Here is a 15541-nt window from a genome sequence, read left to right on the forward strand (position 1 = left end):
CCCCCCCCCCCCAGGGTTTAAAGTTCGGTTGCACTGAAGCTTGCTAAATGGCTCATCAACAGTAATGATAAACACCGAATGGTCCAGTGCGCAGTCGCTGAGCAGCTGGCAGTGCTTTTCGGGAGTTGTAGTTTTACAGGATTGTTTGCTCCATTACGTGCGTTAATGGGCGAGTGACACAGGACTACAAAGATGCCGATTACGGGGGGGGGGGGGGGGAGAGGTGGTGATGATGATGATGTTCCCCTCTTCCTCCCCCACTGGCAGCGGCGGAGCTGGGTCTTTGGGTTATCCTGAAAGATAAAACGGTGATTAAGGCCGGGACCAATGGCAGCTCCTGGGCTACTTAATGCGGCTGAAACTGGTCTTTTTGAGGCTGCACGAGCTCCTTCGGCTGATCCGCACAAAGCGGAGTAAAACTTTTTTAAAATTCTTTTCCCGATTGTACACCAGGCGCCACTTTTATTTGTTGGTTGAGGTTTTATTTTCGAGATTTCTTTTGCCTTCCCCCGTCAGTGTGGTGGTTAATGTTCAGAAACAAGAAGTGGAAAAACACCGAGGATCCATTACAGAAACGCTGCAAAGCTCTGTGAAACTTGCCCTTTTCACGCGCCGTGATTGCAAATCGCTGCCCTTTATCTTTCCAGCAGCACACTGCATTTTCAATGTTTTCTTCTTTTTCCATTTTTGCAAGAGGAAAAGTTTCTCAGAAATGCAGTTTGACTTGCCACGATCATTTGGATCCACGATTATACTTAATTGTTTACAGAATTAATCATTAATCTGTGTGAATGATCAACATTACCTACGAGTTCTGCGACATAAATTATTTTCCATACTGATTAACATACTGGTTTACTGTTCTGTTGGTACAAACAATGCTGCAGCACCCAATTCAGGTCTCCACTTTTCATATATCAATCTAAGACAATTTTGACAGGTTATTTGATCGTGGCAAAGCCTGATTTTGCAGTTACTGAATTTTACAAGTGTAGCAGGGTGCAGAAGTCATTGCACAGTCATCAGGAGCAGAGACCCATGTTTCATTTTTTCCCCCCTTCCCTTCCCTTCCCCAACATAGAGATGAGAAAGCAATGGAACTAAACAAACCAGCGATAGCCATTAGCAATCCCGCCCTTCCTCTTTCACTTATTACAATTCTAACTTTTCCCACTTCTGATGAAAAGTCACAGGCCTGAAACATTACCTCTGTTGTTTATCTCGGCACAGACCCTGCCAGACCTGAATATTTCCAGCATTTTCTGTTGTTATTTCATATTTCCAGCATTTGCAGTATTTTGCTTTTGTTAGAGATGATATTACAGGTAGTTATAGGGCCTTACTGCTCCTCTTGTTAATCTGAATTAATTCTGCACAGACTGGGAATTTAATTTGGGCTGTTGCTGGTTTGTTTGGTTACATTGGTGGTGTAATTACCAGCTGAACTGAGGGTTTCTTTCTGTAGAATTTATCAAAAAATGCAATTATCAGGATCCTATTTAGTTGGATGATGCTTAGATTAGGGAAAGAATAGCTTACTCACTTTGTTTACTTTAATCCTTTAATAGCTGTGGATCATTTTCAAAATCAGCCATGATTTTCTGTACCCAGTTCCATGATTCATTCATCCACACATTGAAAAAGTTGCCTTTATTATCTTTGATATTTAAATCTTTAAACTGTGTATCCTGCTCTTCAAGTCTTGTGTTCAACACAATTTCTTTCTGGTATTGAAATTTTCCATGCCAGTAAAAATCAGAGATCACCCTTTTCAGAGAATGAAGCCCTAAGACAGATGAGTGCCTTGGAACTCATCCCTGAACTCCCATTAATTTTTCTGCATCTTTCCTCTAATGTAGGGACCAAAATTGAGCACATTGTTCAAATGCAGCTTCACCAAGGCAGATAAAATTGCATCACCAACTTCACTAACTTCAGTTGCTTTTCCACCACCTAGAAATATTGAACTCGCAATTTCATTGACCTACCCATCGACACTGCCTCCATCGCCATCATATTTACTGTATAATTTATATTTTTACATTGCCTAATCTCATGATTAACCTTATCCATGTTGAACTTGCTGAATAATCAAACCTGTCTAGATTTTTTTCTTTTTTGATTAGTTGAACATTGATTAGCATCCAATTTTATGTCATCTGCAAACTTAGCTTGACCAATATTCCATCTTCTGACTACAACAGTAGCTCCAATGCTAACCTCATGTGGTGGGACTGCAATCCAATGCTTATTACTCCTTGTTGTTCAGGTGTCAGCCTTGGCTCAGAGATAGCACCCGCTTCTCAGTTTAGTCTATCTTTGGCTCAGTGTCAGATATTGTCTATGCATCTGTGAAATGGTTTGGGAAATTTTACTATGTTAAAGTTGCTATATAAATTTAAGTATTTGTTGTCAGAGTTGCCAACTGTTGAATGAGGTATTTAAGCAAACCCCACCTGCTGTTTCAGGTGGATGTGAAATATTCCATGGCACTTGTTTGAAGATAAATGGGGGGAGATCGCTTGGTTTCCTAACCAATATTTATCCATCTTCCAAAATCAGGTTATCTTGACGTTTATCCCATCGAGGTTTTAGAACCTTAATGCATATATTGGCTACCTTTTTTCACATAATAAAGAATGTCTACACTGCAAAAAAGTACTTTACAGGCTGTGAAGCGCTTTGGATGTTCTGAGGCCATGGAAGTCCTTCAATTTAAACTTGTCTGTTCATCCTCTTTTACACGAGCATGAATGCAGTCCAATTTGCTTTCTCTTCTGTGTGAATTATTCTGAATTTTGAGGCCATGTAAAGAATTATCCATTAATTCAAAACATTTTCCCCCACACTCATGAGGCTGTCATGTCTGTAATTTGCGGGTTCATCTCTTTTAAAAGAAGGGGTTATATCGTTCCAATCCACTGGTATTTTACCCAAATTCAGATAGATATCAGTAAAGGGATTTGCAGTCTTCTAAAAACAATTCTGCCACCAGTATTAAAGGAAATTGGCAGCCTGAATCCTGTTTAACTTCAGCTTCAGAAAAATGTCTACAATACCTCCAAAGGCTTTCTAATCTCCTCTTTTCATTATATGGTTTAATACAATTAAGTGTTGCTAGGCCACTTCAGAAGGCAGTTTAAAGTTAGCCATGTTGATATGCAACTGGAGTCAGATATAGGCCTGATTGGGTAAAGTTGGTAGATTTCTTTCCCTGAGGACATTACTGAACTAGTTGGTTTTTATGACAATACCTGTGGTCATTTCTACTGATCACATATTTTTGCATATCTAAATTTAAAACTACTGAAATTCCTAAGGTGCAGTTGTAGGTTTTGAACTCATTCTCTGGGTTATTCTAAACCTCTGGATTACTGGTCCAATTACAAAACCGCTGCACTACATTTCTGTCTCTTTGCACTGCATCAGTTTCTTGGCGTTCTCTGTTTGAGTTTCCATTCCTTCTCATCTTTATTCTCTGTACATTTCAGAATTTTAGTTGCTCTTTTTTTTTCCTCCCTTAATGTTTCCACTTGCATTCATGCTGGTTTTGACTTGTTTCCAGGATAGCCTGCCTCAACAATTTTTGGTAAATGCCCTTAATACAGTCCCATTTTCACTTTACATCTTTTTAAAATAATTCCCCACATTTTATCCCTTATAGTATTTTAACCTCAAGTGTTTACTCTCCTGAAATTCACTTTCTTAAACCCATAGGATAACCATAATTTGAATAGTAATTAATTTGGGTGCTGTTTCATTAGTGGAAGAAGTTAACTATGGAACTGCAATAATTATGTTTTTGAATTGCTGGAGAAATATTCTCTTATTCTTGACACTTGGCATGCTGTATTCTGTGGATGAGACGGTACACAGAAGATCTATTCCAAGGCTTTCGGCAATGTTGCTATGTAATAAGGAGATTGACACATCTGACTTTTCACCTTTTCTCCTGTTTTCTCCTCCTCTGCCCCATAGTAAAATACCTGCTTCTTTGTCTACTCCTCTCCAACTCCTTACCTCTTAAAACACATGCTTAGGATCAGAAATGTAACAGAGGAATTGTAGGTAAAGCTGGCGTTTATATTTCTCTGCAGTTTATATTCCTCTGATCCAAGTTGTTGGTAAACAATGTGATTATGTAGCAGGATTTTCTGTAACTGCATATTCCTTTCCTGCTGCAGCTAATTGAGCAGTTGGAATTGTTTTGTAGTTTGAATCCATAGGAAAGGCATATTTTCTTCACATGGACTTAGGAACTTTCTTAATACACCGGGCACTTTTCATTATTTTGTAACAATGCAGGCAGAAATGTTAACTTTTTTCCTCTTAAAGGAAGTTAGTTGTTTGACCTTAGTTGTGAATCTTGGGAATAACACATGCACTAGAAACTGAGAATCATTTGTTCTCCATAAGATAAGAAAACCAAATAGTACTAACTAGTAAGTTGCATTTATCAACTTTGGATAGATTTAAGATGAACCATTTAAAGAACCAAAAGTCTTGGATATTCAGGGTTGAATTTCTGTGGATTGTTTGTTGCTTTTCATCAGTATGTTCTTTGGTCTGCCTGATCTGGTTTTCCTGCCTTTCCGTCTCTTTCAACATTTTCAGAGTCTGCCTTCTCTGCTGCCTGTCATTTTACTGTTATATTTGAGGCTTTGGTGCCAGTTGGAAAAGTTGAAAGAGTTCCCATTAATAAACCAGGCACAGCACCACAATCTACTAATGCAAGCCCAGTTTTTTAAACTTGCGCTATAATTATAAATCTGTTTATTTTTATGTGGGTAATGGCAGTTTATACTTACTGACGAAAATGTGATTAACTGACGTTTACAGTACTTTATCAGGGATTTATCCAGAGCACTTATGTACACTTTGTAACTATTTGGCACAATCCTTCAATCATGAATCTTATTATTTTTCGCTTCTGAATTATAAAATGAGCTAAACAAAGTTATGTGACATAAATACTTTTCTGGTATTTTCTAATACTGGTGCTGCTGAATAAATCACTGCTTCAGGGATCATCAAAACACTGCTTTACTGGATGGGAAAGGGAACATTGTTTTGTCAAATCTGAAAACTGATGGAATAAATGTGTTAAAATGGTCCTGTACTAACTCGAGGAAACTCTAAGTTCCTGTGGTGTAATTTGGAATACACCAGTGACATGGAGAATTCTCCCTAGAAAGTATTGTCGGAAGCATGGTAGCTAATTTGCACACAGCAAAGTCCCAGAAACAACAATGAGACAATGGCCGCATAATTTGTTTTTGCAACATTAGCTGTGGGATAAATGTTGATAAGACACTGGGGAGAGCTCTCTGCTTTTCTTTTAAAAATAGTGCCACGGGATCTTTTACATCAACCTGTTAATGTCTCATTTGAAAGGCAGCAAGTTTGACAATACAGCATCCTGTCGGAGTTACAGTGGACTATCAGCCTAAATTTTGTGCTCGTGCCTCTGAGTGGGACTTGAATCCACAAACTTCTGATTCAGAGGCATGAGCAATACCACTGAGCTGTATAATCGATGGCACTGTGTGTAGTGCAGGCAATCTACAAAACCAAAGTATTTTCCCATAATAATAAAACTGAATTTTGAACTTATTGTTGAAATATAATTCTTGATTGAGTAAACATGATGGTGTATATTTGCTGTACAATTCTTCAAAATTCAGGCAAGTGGTTGAACAAGAGGACTTGACTTATTTTAAAACATGCTATGCAATTTTAAATGCCACAAAGACTTAGCTTGTTGTTGTTGTCATCATGTTTATCTTGCTAATATAAGTACGTTCATGCTTTCTTTACTTCTATCGGAACAAATAACCTAGACTTGCATGTTCAGAAATAAATGGCACCATTTCCTTCATAGATTTATTTGAAATGTGAGAAAGCAAGGGTTAGTTTAAAAAAAGCTTGCTATGTAGACACTGCATGTACGTGAAAATTATACTGGAAAATACAGCTAAAAGCAGTGATAAATTGTAACTAATAATCAAATCACTGGGATGCTTCCTTCCTATGTTTAAAAATCCTCTTTGAAATGAATAGGTAGTTTTATTAGCCTGGTGTTGTAGTTTATCAAATAGATTTCTGCAAGTCGTAAAAGTTTTCAACCTTGGCTAAGTGGTAGCCTGAATCAGAAGGATCTGGGTTCATGACTTATGCCAGGATTTGAAAGCATAATCTAGGCTAACATTTCAGGTTAGAATTATTGGAGGCGCTATCATTTGGATAAAACATAAAACTCTTGGGTGAATGTAAAATGTGATGTAGCACTACTAGAAGAAGAGCTGTGGTGTACTTAAAAACAAAAAACCCCTCAACCAACACCACCAAAAACAGATGAACTACTAATCATTCACCTCATTGCTATTTGTAGAATCTTGCTTTGTGCATTTGTGTGTACTTCAAGAATAAATCTTCAAGGGTAAAATGCTTTGGGGCATCCTGAAGCCAGGAAAGGTGTATATAATTGCAAATTTTTGTTCTGCTATCATTTCTTTTTAGACATTGCTGACTAGGCCAGCATTTGTTACCCATCTGTAATTTGCCCTTGAGAAGGTGGCAGTGAGCCGCTGCCTTGAACTGCTGTAGTCCATGTGGTATAGGTACTCCCACAGTGCTGTTAGATCAGCCATGATCTCATTGAATAGCAGAGCAGACTTGATGGGCCAAATGGCCTACTTCTGCTCCTATGTCTTATGGTTAGGAACGGAGTTCCAGGATTTTGACAAAGTGACAGTGAAGGAACGATGGTGTAGCTCCAAGTCAGGATCATGTATGGCGTGGAGGGGAACTTGCAGGTGGTGGTGTTCCCATGCATCTGCTGCCCTTGTCCTAAGTGGGAAAAGTTACGGGTTTGGAAGGTGCTGTCGATGGAGCCTTGGTGAGTTGGGACAGTCTGTACCTGAACTGTGCTGGGACTAGTGTTCTAGTGAACTGCGTAACTAGGGAAGTAGAGAGGGTTTCAAACTACATAGCAAGGGATAAAATTTGGGAATATATGGTAAATCAAAGTGTAGGGAAAAGACAAGAGAAAGGTATTAATGTGGGAAATGAAAAACAGACCATGACAAGAAAGGACAGAGAGTACATGGAGCACAAATCTAACAGTAAATCAGCAAATAAGGCTAGAGGTTACAAAAATAATATAATGATAATACCAAAGGCTCTTATCTGAATGCATGTAACATTCAAAACAAAATGTTGAACTCCGAGTGCAAATAGAAATAAGTACAATCTGATAGCCATTACGGAGACATGGCTGCATGATGACATAAATTGGGACCTGAAAATTGATGGGTATGTGACATTTACGCAGGACAGGAAGCTAGGAAAAGGTGCAGGGATGGCTTTGTTAATTATTGATGGTATTAGCACATTAGAAAAGGATGACCTAAGTTCAAGAAACCAGGTTCGGGTTGAGATGAGAAACTTTAAAGGCAAGAAGTCACTTGTGGGAGTTGTGTACAGGCCCCCTAACGTATTGTAGGTTGGAGTATAAAGGAAGAAATAATGGGAGCCTGTCGGAAAGGTATGGTGGTAATCATGGGGAATTTTAATCTGCATACAGACTTGGAAAATCAGTCTAGATGAGGAGTTCATAGAATGTTTTTGAATTAGCTTCTTAGAACAGCATGTTCTGGCACCAACCAGAGAGCAGGCTATACTAGACCTGGTATTGTGCAACGAGATAGGATTAACTGATAACCTCATAGTGAAGGCACCTCCTAGGTAGTAGCAGTCACAATATGATTGAATTTCACATTCAGTTTTAGGGAGAGAATAGTGGGCCCAAGATTAGTATTTTAAACTTAAATAAGGGCAATTATGAGGGTATGAAAGCACAACTAGCTAAATTAATGGGCAAATTAGGTTAAGGGATAGGTCAATAGAGATGTAGTGGTGGACATTTAAAGGATATTTCAGAATCTACAGGATAAATACATTCTAAGGGGAGGACCCACCATCTGCAGTTAACTAAAACAAATCAAACTTAAATGCATATAATTGCGCAAAGATAGGTGGCAGGTCAGAAGATTGGACAGAATATAAAAAAACAGCAAAGAATGACCAAAAGAATGATAAGGATGGAAAACTAGAGTACAAGAGAAAGCTAGCTAGAAATAATAAAGACAGATGGTAAGAGTTTTTATAGATATTTTAAAAAGAAACGATTTAAAATGAACATTGGTCCTAAAGTGAGTCTGGGGAATTAATAATGGAAAATAAGGAGATGGCAGATGAATTGAACAGTTATTTTGCATTGATCTTCACTATAGAGGATACACGTATTATCCCAAAAATAGCTGTATATCAGGAAATGGAAGGAAGGAAGGAACTCTGGGGTTGTTGGGGGAAAATTACAATCATCAGGGAAGAGATTCAGAGAAAATTGTCAATTGTAAAGTCAACTGTAATTGAAGTCAGCATACAACATAAAAACTTGGAAGGAGAAAGTGGAAAAGGTACATTTGTAATATGAACTTCCGTAGGAGCTGAGGGAGCATTGGACCTCTAAGTAAGGAGTCCCTGGTGCTTGGCATGTTGCACCAAAAGTTTTTATTTCTGTCACCCAGTGCCTTGCCTTGTTTTTTTAAAAAAAAGTAACATTGATAATAGAAATTGGTTTTGAAGCATCACAGGTACATTAAATAGTTTCATGAAGTAGGGCCCAATGAAACCCAGGTTTACCAGCAGTTGCAAAAAACGTACTGTCTGCATCTGCTATTCTGCAGGCCTAGGTACACCACCTGACAGTGTCCGTGGGGAGCTGGTGCTTCAGGTTGGCACAGAGGTACTTGCAGATTTGTGCCATCTGCTGTAAGGGCACCTGCACCAGGGGCAGTGGATGTCACTTCCTCAGTGTTTTGAAAAATATCAGTGAGATCAACTGCCCTCATACACTTGGGTGTTATCAATTTGATATTAGAAGTGTAATTCTGATGCCAAATTAGTATTATTGTAGAACCTACTTAAATGAATAACACTTATGTGAATAAGGATTAAATGAGCAACATCTTGATCTACCAAAACATTTGTTCATTTAAATCAAAAAGACAATGTTTAGCTGCAAAACTCTTAAATTAATCAAAATTCCTGGAGTTTATTTCCTCTTAAATTAATCAAAATTCCTGGAGTTTATTTCTCTAAATGCTGTATTAGAAAAATAGTCCTCTCTATACCATCTGCCACTCCACTGGGGCCTCAATCAAAGTCACTAACGGCTAATTCAATTCTTACAGCTCACAGCTGTGGAATCTAACGGGTACTATGTACCGATTAGCACAGTTAACACTTCATCACATCTAACACTTCATCATGTCGCACACAATAAAGTGGCTGCGTTGTAGCAATCAAACTCATTAACCTGTTCAAACATTATGTCTGTTTACTTTCTAGCAGTGTATAAAACCTTTTTTAGCTACATATAAAACTGGGAGTCTACATATTGTTTCCTTACGAAGGAGAGAGAGCTGGCCTTCATGAGCATGTTCATTGGACTGTTGATCTCTCTCGCTTTTGCTCACTTTCTCAATTGTTCTCTCTCTCTCTTACACCCCCTGTTTCCCTCCCTGTTTCCAGCATTTTCTGATTTCCAGCATCTACAGATTTTTGCTTAGCATTTTGTAAATAGTCATCACTGGTAAATTGAAAGCTGCCCTTGTTCACAAAGCATTTGTAAAGAAGACTTTCTGAGTAATAGGAGAAAGAATTGCTGGTGGTGTTTAATTGGTATACCATCGAGCTGCTCCGTTGTGTGATTGCACCTCTGATGTTTACCCACAGGGCAAATTTATGATCTTGTCTGGGCAACAAGGAGGCACCAATTGGAGGTTGCAAGCTTCCCCAAGGGGAAAAAGCATTTGAGAAGATGTTCACTCCATGCTATCAGAAATTGTCTACTTAGAATGACGTTGCTTCAGGCAAGGGTGCACCTTACTTAGTCTAAGGCAGGAAATGGAATGAATGCTTTCAAATGATCTCTGGCTGTTTTGCAGTTTATGGCCTAGCTGCTTTAACAAGTTAAATGTTTGCAAGTTAGTAAATCTTGCAGTTGTGTGAAAAGAATATGGGGAATTATGCAGTTAAAATGCTATAAAAAGTGTTACAGATTTTTTAAAAAGCCAGCTTTGGCACCCTTCTTTCATTTGGAGGTGCAGAGTCTGGGCTTTAGATGGACATGTCATTGATTAGAGTTTACATCTATTCAACGACTCATGTTTTGTGAGCTTTCAATGGATTGCTGCCCCAAGTCATTACTGGAAGTTGGCTAACCAGTTTAACATGTTATGAAGTGTCCATTTTAAGCTTGTCCATTATAATTTTTTGATGACAGAAGAATCTTAAGACGTATCCAAACTACAAGACTAAATTGTCTTCCCATCCCATTCAGTGCTGTGTTCAATTTTCTAACTAATGGATATATTTACTTTGAGCTATTCTGGCTCAAAGCTTACGCAAAGGCAAAACTGTGCTGACCAGGAATTTGAAATATATTCTGTATTTATTCATGGGATGTGCTTGTCCCTGGCAATGCTGGCATTTGTTGTTCATCACTAATTGCCTATGAGAAGGTGATGGTGAGTTGCCACCTTGAATCACTGCAGGCTGTGGGGTTATTACATATTCCTACAATACTGTTAGGTTGGGAGTTCCAGGATTTTGACCTAGCAGCAATTAATGAGCGATTATATATTTTTAAGTAAGGATAGTGTGCAGCTTGGAGGGAATCTTGCCAGAGGTGGTGGGGCTCCTGTGCACCTGTTGCCCTGTCCTTCTAGGTGCTAGAGGTCACAGATTTGGAAAGTGCTTTTGAAGAAGCCTTGGTGAGTTGCTGCAATGCATCTTCTAGATGGTACACACTGTTGCCACTGTGTGCATGACAGAGGGAGTGAATGTTTAAGGTGGTGGATCAGGTGGCAATCAAATGGGCTGCTTTGTCCTGGTTGGTAAGCTCCAGTTGTTGGAGCTGCACTCAACCAGGCAAGTAAGAAATATTCCATCACACTCCTGACTTGTGCTTTCCAGATAGTGGGCAGATTTTGAGGAGTTGGGAGGTGAGTTACTCATTGCAGAATTCCCAGTCTCTGACCTGATGTAGCTATAGTATTTACATGGCTGCTCCATTAAGTTTCTGTTCAATGGTAAGCCCTCAGAGTGTTCATGGTGGGGGATTTGGTGATGGTAATGCTGTTGAATGTCAAGGGGTGATGGTTAGATTCCCTCTTATTGGAGATGGTCATTGCCTCACACTTGTGAAGCATCAGCCCAAATCAATGTTGCTCAGTTTGTGCTGTGTGCAGGCGTGGACTGGTTCAGTACCTGAGGAGTTACGGAATGAACTGAACCCTGCAATCATCAGCAAACACATCCCTACTTCTGACTTTATGATGGAGAGAAGGTCATTGATGATGCAGCTAAAGATGGTTGATGCTGAGGAATTCCTGCAGCAATGTCCTGGGCTGAGATGATTGGCTTCTAGCTACCATAATCATTCTCCTTTGAGTTAGCCTTGACTCCAACCAGTGAAAAGTTTCCCCCTTGGTTCCCATTGACTTGTCAAATGCTGTCTTGATGTCAAGGGCACACTCTCACCTCATCTCTGGTAATCAGCTCTTTTGTCAATGTTTGGACCAAGGCTGAGAGGCCCTGGTGGAACCCAAACAAAGCACCTGTGAGCATGTTATTGTTGAGTAAGCACAGTTGACAACATCTTCCATCACTTTGCTGATGATTGGGAGTAGACTGGGCAGCAGTTGGCCAGATTAGATTTGTTTGGATTTTTGCCAACAGGGCATACCTGGGCAATTTTCCACATTTGTCAGGTAAATGCCAGTATTGTAGCTGTAATGGAACAGCTTGGCTAGGGATGTGGCTAGTTCAGGAGCACATTCTAGTATTACAGCAGTCATGTTTTCAGGGTACTCAGCTGTTCCTTTATCGTGTGGAGTGAATCAAATTGCCTGAAGACTGATTGCTAGATGGAGGGACCTCGAGAGGAGTCAGATGTCATCATCCACTTGGCATTTCTGGCTGAAGATGGTTGCAATTGCTTTAGCTTTGTCTTTTGCACTGATGTGCTGGGCTCCCCCATCATTGAGGATGGTGATATTTGTGGAGCCTCTTGCTCAAGTTAGTTGTTTGTCTGTCATCATTCACGACTGGATGCGGCAGGACTACAGAGGTTTGATCAGATCAGTTGGTTGTGAGATGGTTCTGACCACAGCATGTTGCTTCAGTTATTGGCTGTGGCTCAGTTGGTAGCACTCTCGCCTCTGAGTCACGAGGTTCCAGGTCAGGTCCCACGTCAGTGTCCAGGGTGACACTCCAGTAGAGTACTGAAGAGCTGCTGTACTGTTGGAGGTGCTGAGTTTTGGATAAAACATTAAATCGAGCCCCATCTGCCTTCTCGGTGGATGTAAAAGATCCCATGGCACTCTTTTTCAGAGTGGAGAGTTATTCCCTTGATCAGCATGACAAACTGATAAACTTTTTTATTCATTCATGGGATGTGGGCATCATTGGCTAGGCCAGCATTTGTTGCCCATCCCCAATTTCCCTTGAAGGTGGTGGTGAGCTGCCTTCTTGAACTGCTGTCAGCTCACTTGGTCGTTATCACATTGCTGTTTGTGAGAGTTTGATATGTGCAAATTGGCTGCCCCCTTCCTACATTACGTCGGGATAAATGGGTCTTTTTCTAGATGGCAAGCTGTAACTAGTGGGGTGCCACAGGGTTCGGTCTTTGGACCCCAACTATTCACAATCTATTTTAATGACTTGGATTTAGGGATAGAAGGTACTATAGCTAAATTTGCAGATGACACCAAAATAGGTGGGAAAGTTGCAAGAAAGAAATAAGAAATTTACAAATGGATATGGACAGGTTAGGTGAACGGGCCAAAATTTGGCAGTGGAGTTTAATGTGGGTAAGTGTGAGGTTATCTATTTTTGTCGGAAGAATAAAAAGGCGACTTATTATTTAAATGGAGAGAAACTTCAGAATGCTTCAGTGCAGAGGGATCTGGGTGTCCTCATGTATGAATCGCTAAAAGCCAGTATGCAGGTACAGTGGGTAATAAGGAGGGCAAATGGAATTTTGGCATTTATTGCTAAAAGAATAGAGTATAAAAATAGGGAAGTGTTGTTGCAACTGTACAAGGCATTGGTGAGACCGTACCTGAAGTACTGTGCACAGTTTTGGTCCTCTTACTTGAGGAAGGATGTAGTTGCACTGGAGGCAGTTCAGAGGAGATTCACTACATTGATTCCAGGGATGTGGGGCTTGTCATATGAGGAGAGATTGAGCAGTTTACGCCTATACTCGCTGGAGTTTAGAGGGATGAGAGGAGATCTAATTGAGGCATATAAGATGCTAAAGGAGATAGACAAAGTAGACGTGGAGCAGATGTTTCTCCTTGTGGGGCATTCTAGAACAAGAGGCCATAGTTTTAGGCTAAGGGATGGTAGATTTAAATCAGAGATGAGGAGGAATTACTTTTCTCAAAGGGTTGTGAATCTGTGGAATTTACTACCTCAGTGCAGTGGATGCCAGAACGCTGAATAAATTTAAGGAGGAGATAGATTTTTAATTAGTAAGGAGTTGAAAGGTTATTAGGAGAGGGTGGGAAATTGGAGTTGAGGCCAAAATGAGATCAGCATGATCGTATTGAATGGCAGGGCAGGCTCGAGGGGCTGAATTGCCTATTCCTCCTAGTTCTTATGTTCTTATTACAACAGTGACTTAAGTATTTCATGGCTGAAAGTGCTTTGAGAAGTCTGGTCGTGAACAGTGTCATATAAAGGCAATTTTTTCTTTGGCATGCAAGTAGTCCTGTTTTGTAGCTTCACCAAGTTTACACCTAATTTTTAGGTATGCCGATGCCACATTCCTGGTTTGCCCCTGATTTAGTTATGGTAGAGGGATTAAATTGTGGTTTAATGCAATTCTGCTACTTCTGGCCATCAGTACCTTGTGGATGACAAGTTTTGAGCTGCTAGGCCTGTTCTGAATCTATTCCATTGAACACGGAGCGAGTGCCACACAACACAGTGCAGGGGTCCTCCGTTTGAAGGTGGGATTTGCCTCCACAAGAGCAGTATGATGGCTGCTCCCAACAATGCTGTCATGGACAGATGCATTTGCAACTGGGAGATGGCGAGGATGAAGTCAGTAGGTTTTTTTTTTCTTGTGTTGGTTCTCACCATCTGCCACAAGCTCAGTCTGGCAGATATGCCCTTAAGAACTCAACCAGCTGAATCAGTAACGGCGCTACTCCGCCACTCTTGGTGATGGATACAAAAATCCCCCACCCAGAATATATTCTGTGCCCTTACTACCCTTAGTGCACCTTCCTTGTGGTGTTTAACATGGAACATTGATTCAACAACTGAGGGAGGATGATAGGTGGTAGTCAGTGGATCTTGACAATGTTTGACTTCATGTTTCAGGGTTTCAGGAGCAGAGTCAGAAATTGTTGCAATGATGGAAGTATGCAGTCTTTGCAATGGCTAAGAAATGGGGCCTGAAGGTTAGCTCATTATTAAACAGGATGTTGAGATTACAATCATTCTGGTTCTATCTGGGCCCTAGCAGGGTTGTGGGTGTTGCATCTGTGGCCAGTTTGCAATGGTAGACAAAGGCAATGGCTTCAGCTTCCCTGTCAATGACTGGCTGTTGGCAGGTTTGATGGGGCAGAGACAGTCAAGGGATGGAAAAGTGGTGGAGATAAAGATCGAAGTGTCATCAACGCATTTGAATGGTGATGAATTTTTTAAATTAATCAATGGGTTTTTACAGATGTTACAGTTTTGAAGATGCATTTATAGAAACTTGAATTAGCATTTTTGTATAGTAATCAGGAAGATGAAGTTGAAACAGTTGAGATGTTTTCTACAACTTGTGCTTCTAGTGACCTCATCAGTAGTGATGTAACGGTATTTCTGGTTGTTTACATTGCATTAAACTACTATTCTCAGATGACATGGGGCTTTGTCATCCTGCCTGTTGAAATCATTGTGTTTGTAGATTCTCCCTGGAGTTGTCTTGGGCATTAGAAAGCAGGCAGGATATCTGCAGTCTTCTCCCTTTTAGAAAGAGGAATAAATGGCATTTCTCTCTGCAAAAATTGTCAAATGGTGAGCTGGCTAAATACCTAGAACGTGTTCTGCCCCCAAAATAATGATACTTAGGTGCACTAATGCACTCCATGTTGACATTATTGAATGTTCTGATGAATTCTTCAGAAATTTAGAATGTTAAGATTACTTAAGGTTTACATCAAATTTATTAAAGTATTAGTCTGAAGTACATACTTTTTGCATAACCCAGGACAGTTAATTTTTTAGATCAGCTCTGGAGTAAAGTTTGTTGACAAGTCTACCGTTATTCCTCCAGTTTATGGCTGACTTAAATTGTTGGACTTGTGGTTAGTGCAGTTTATTTATTCTGCCAATCAAGTCTGTTGACTCCTGTTTACTCTAAATAATGCACACGTTTCACTACAATTCTCAAGTTTCATTTGCTTGA

The 15541-nt window shown here is 40.0% G+C and overlaps 1 protein-coding gene across 11 annotated transcripts in view; it reads left to right on the forward strand.

The window, feature by feature from the left end:
- Positions 1 to 15541, forward strand: part of ncoa2 (nuclear receptor coactivator 2) — a 309340-nt gene that overhangs the window by 733 nt on the left and 293066 nt on the right. The gene's annotated exons all lie outside the window — the stretch shown is intronic.

The sequence above is a fragment of the Carcharodon carcharias genome, chromosome 6 (assembly GCF_017639515.1).
Source record: "Carcharodon carcharias isolate sCarCar2 chromosome 6, sCarCar2.pri, whole genome shotgun sequence".
Classification (NCBI taxonomy): Eukaryota; Metazoa; Chordata; class Chondrichthyes; order Lamniformes; family Lamnidae; genus Carcharodon; species Carcharodon carcharias.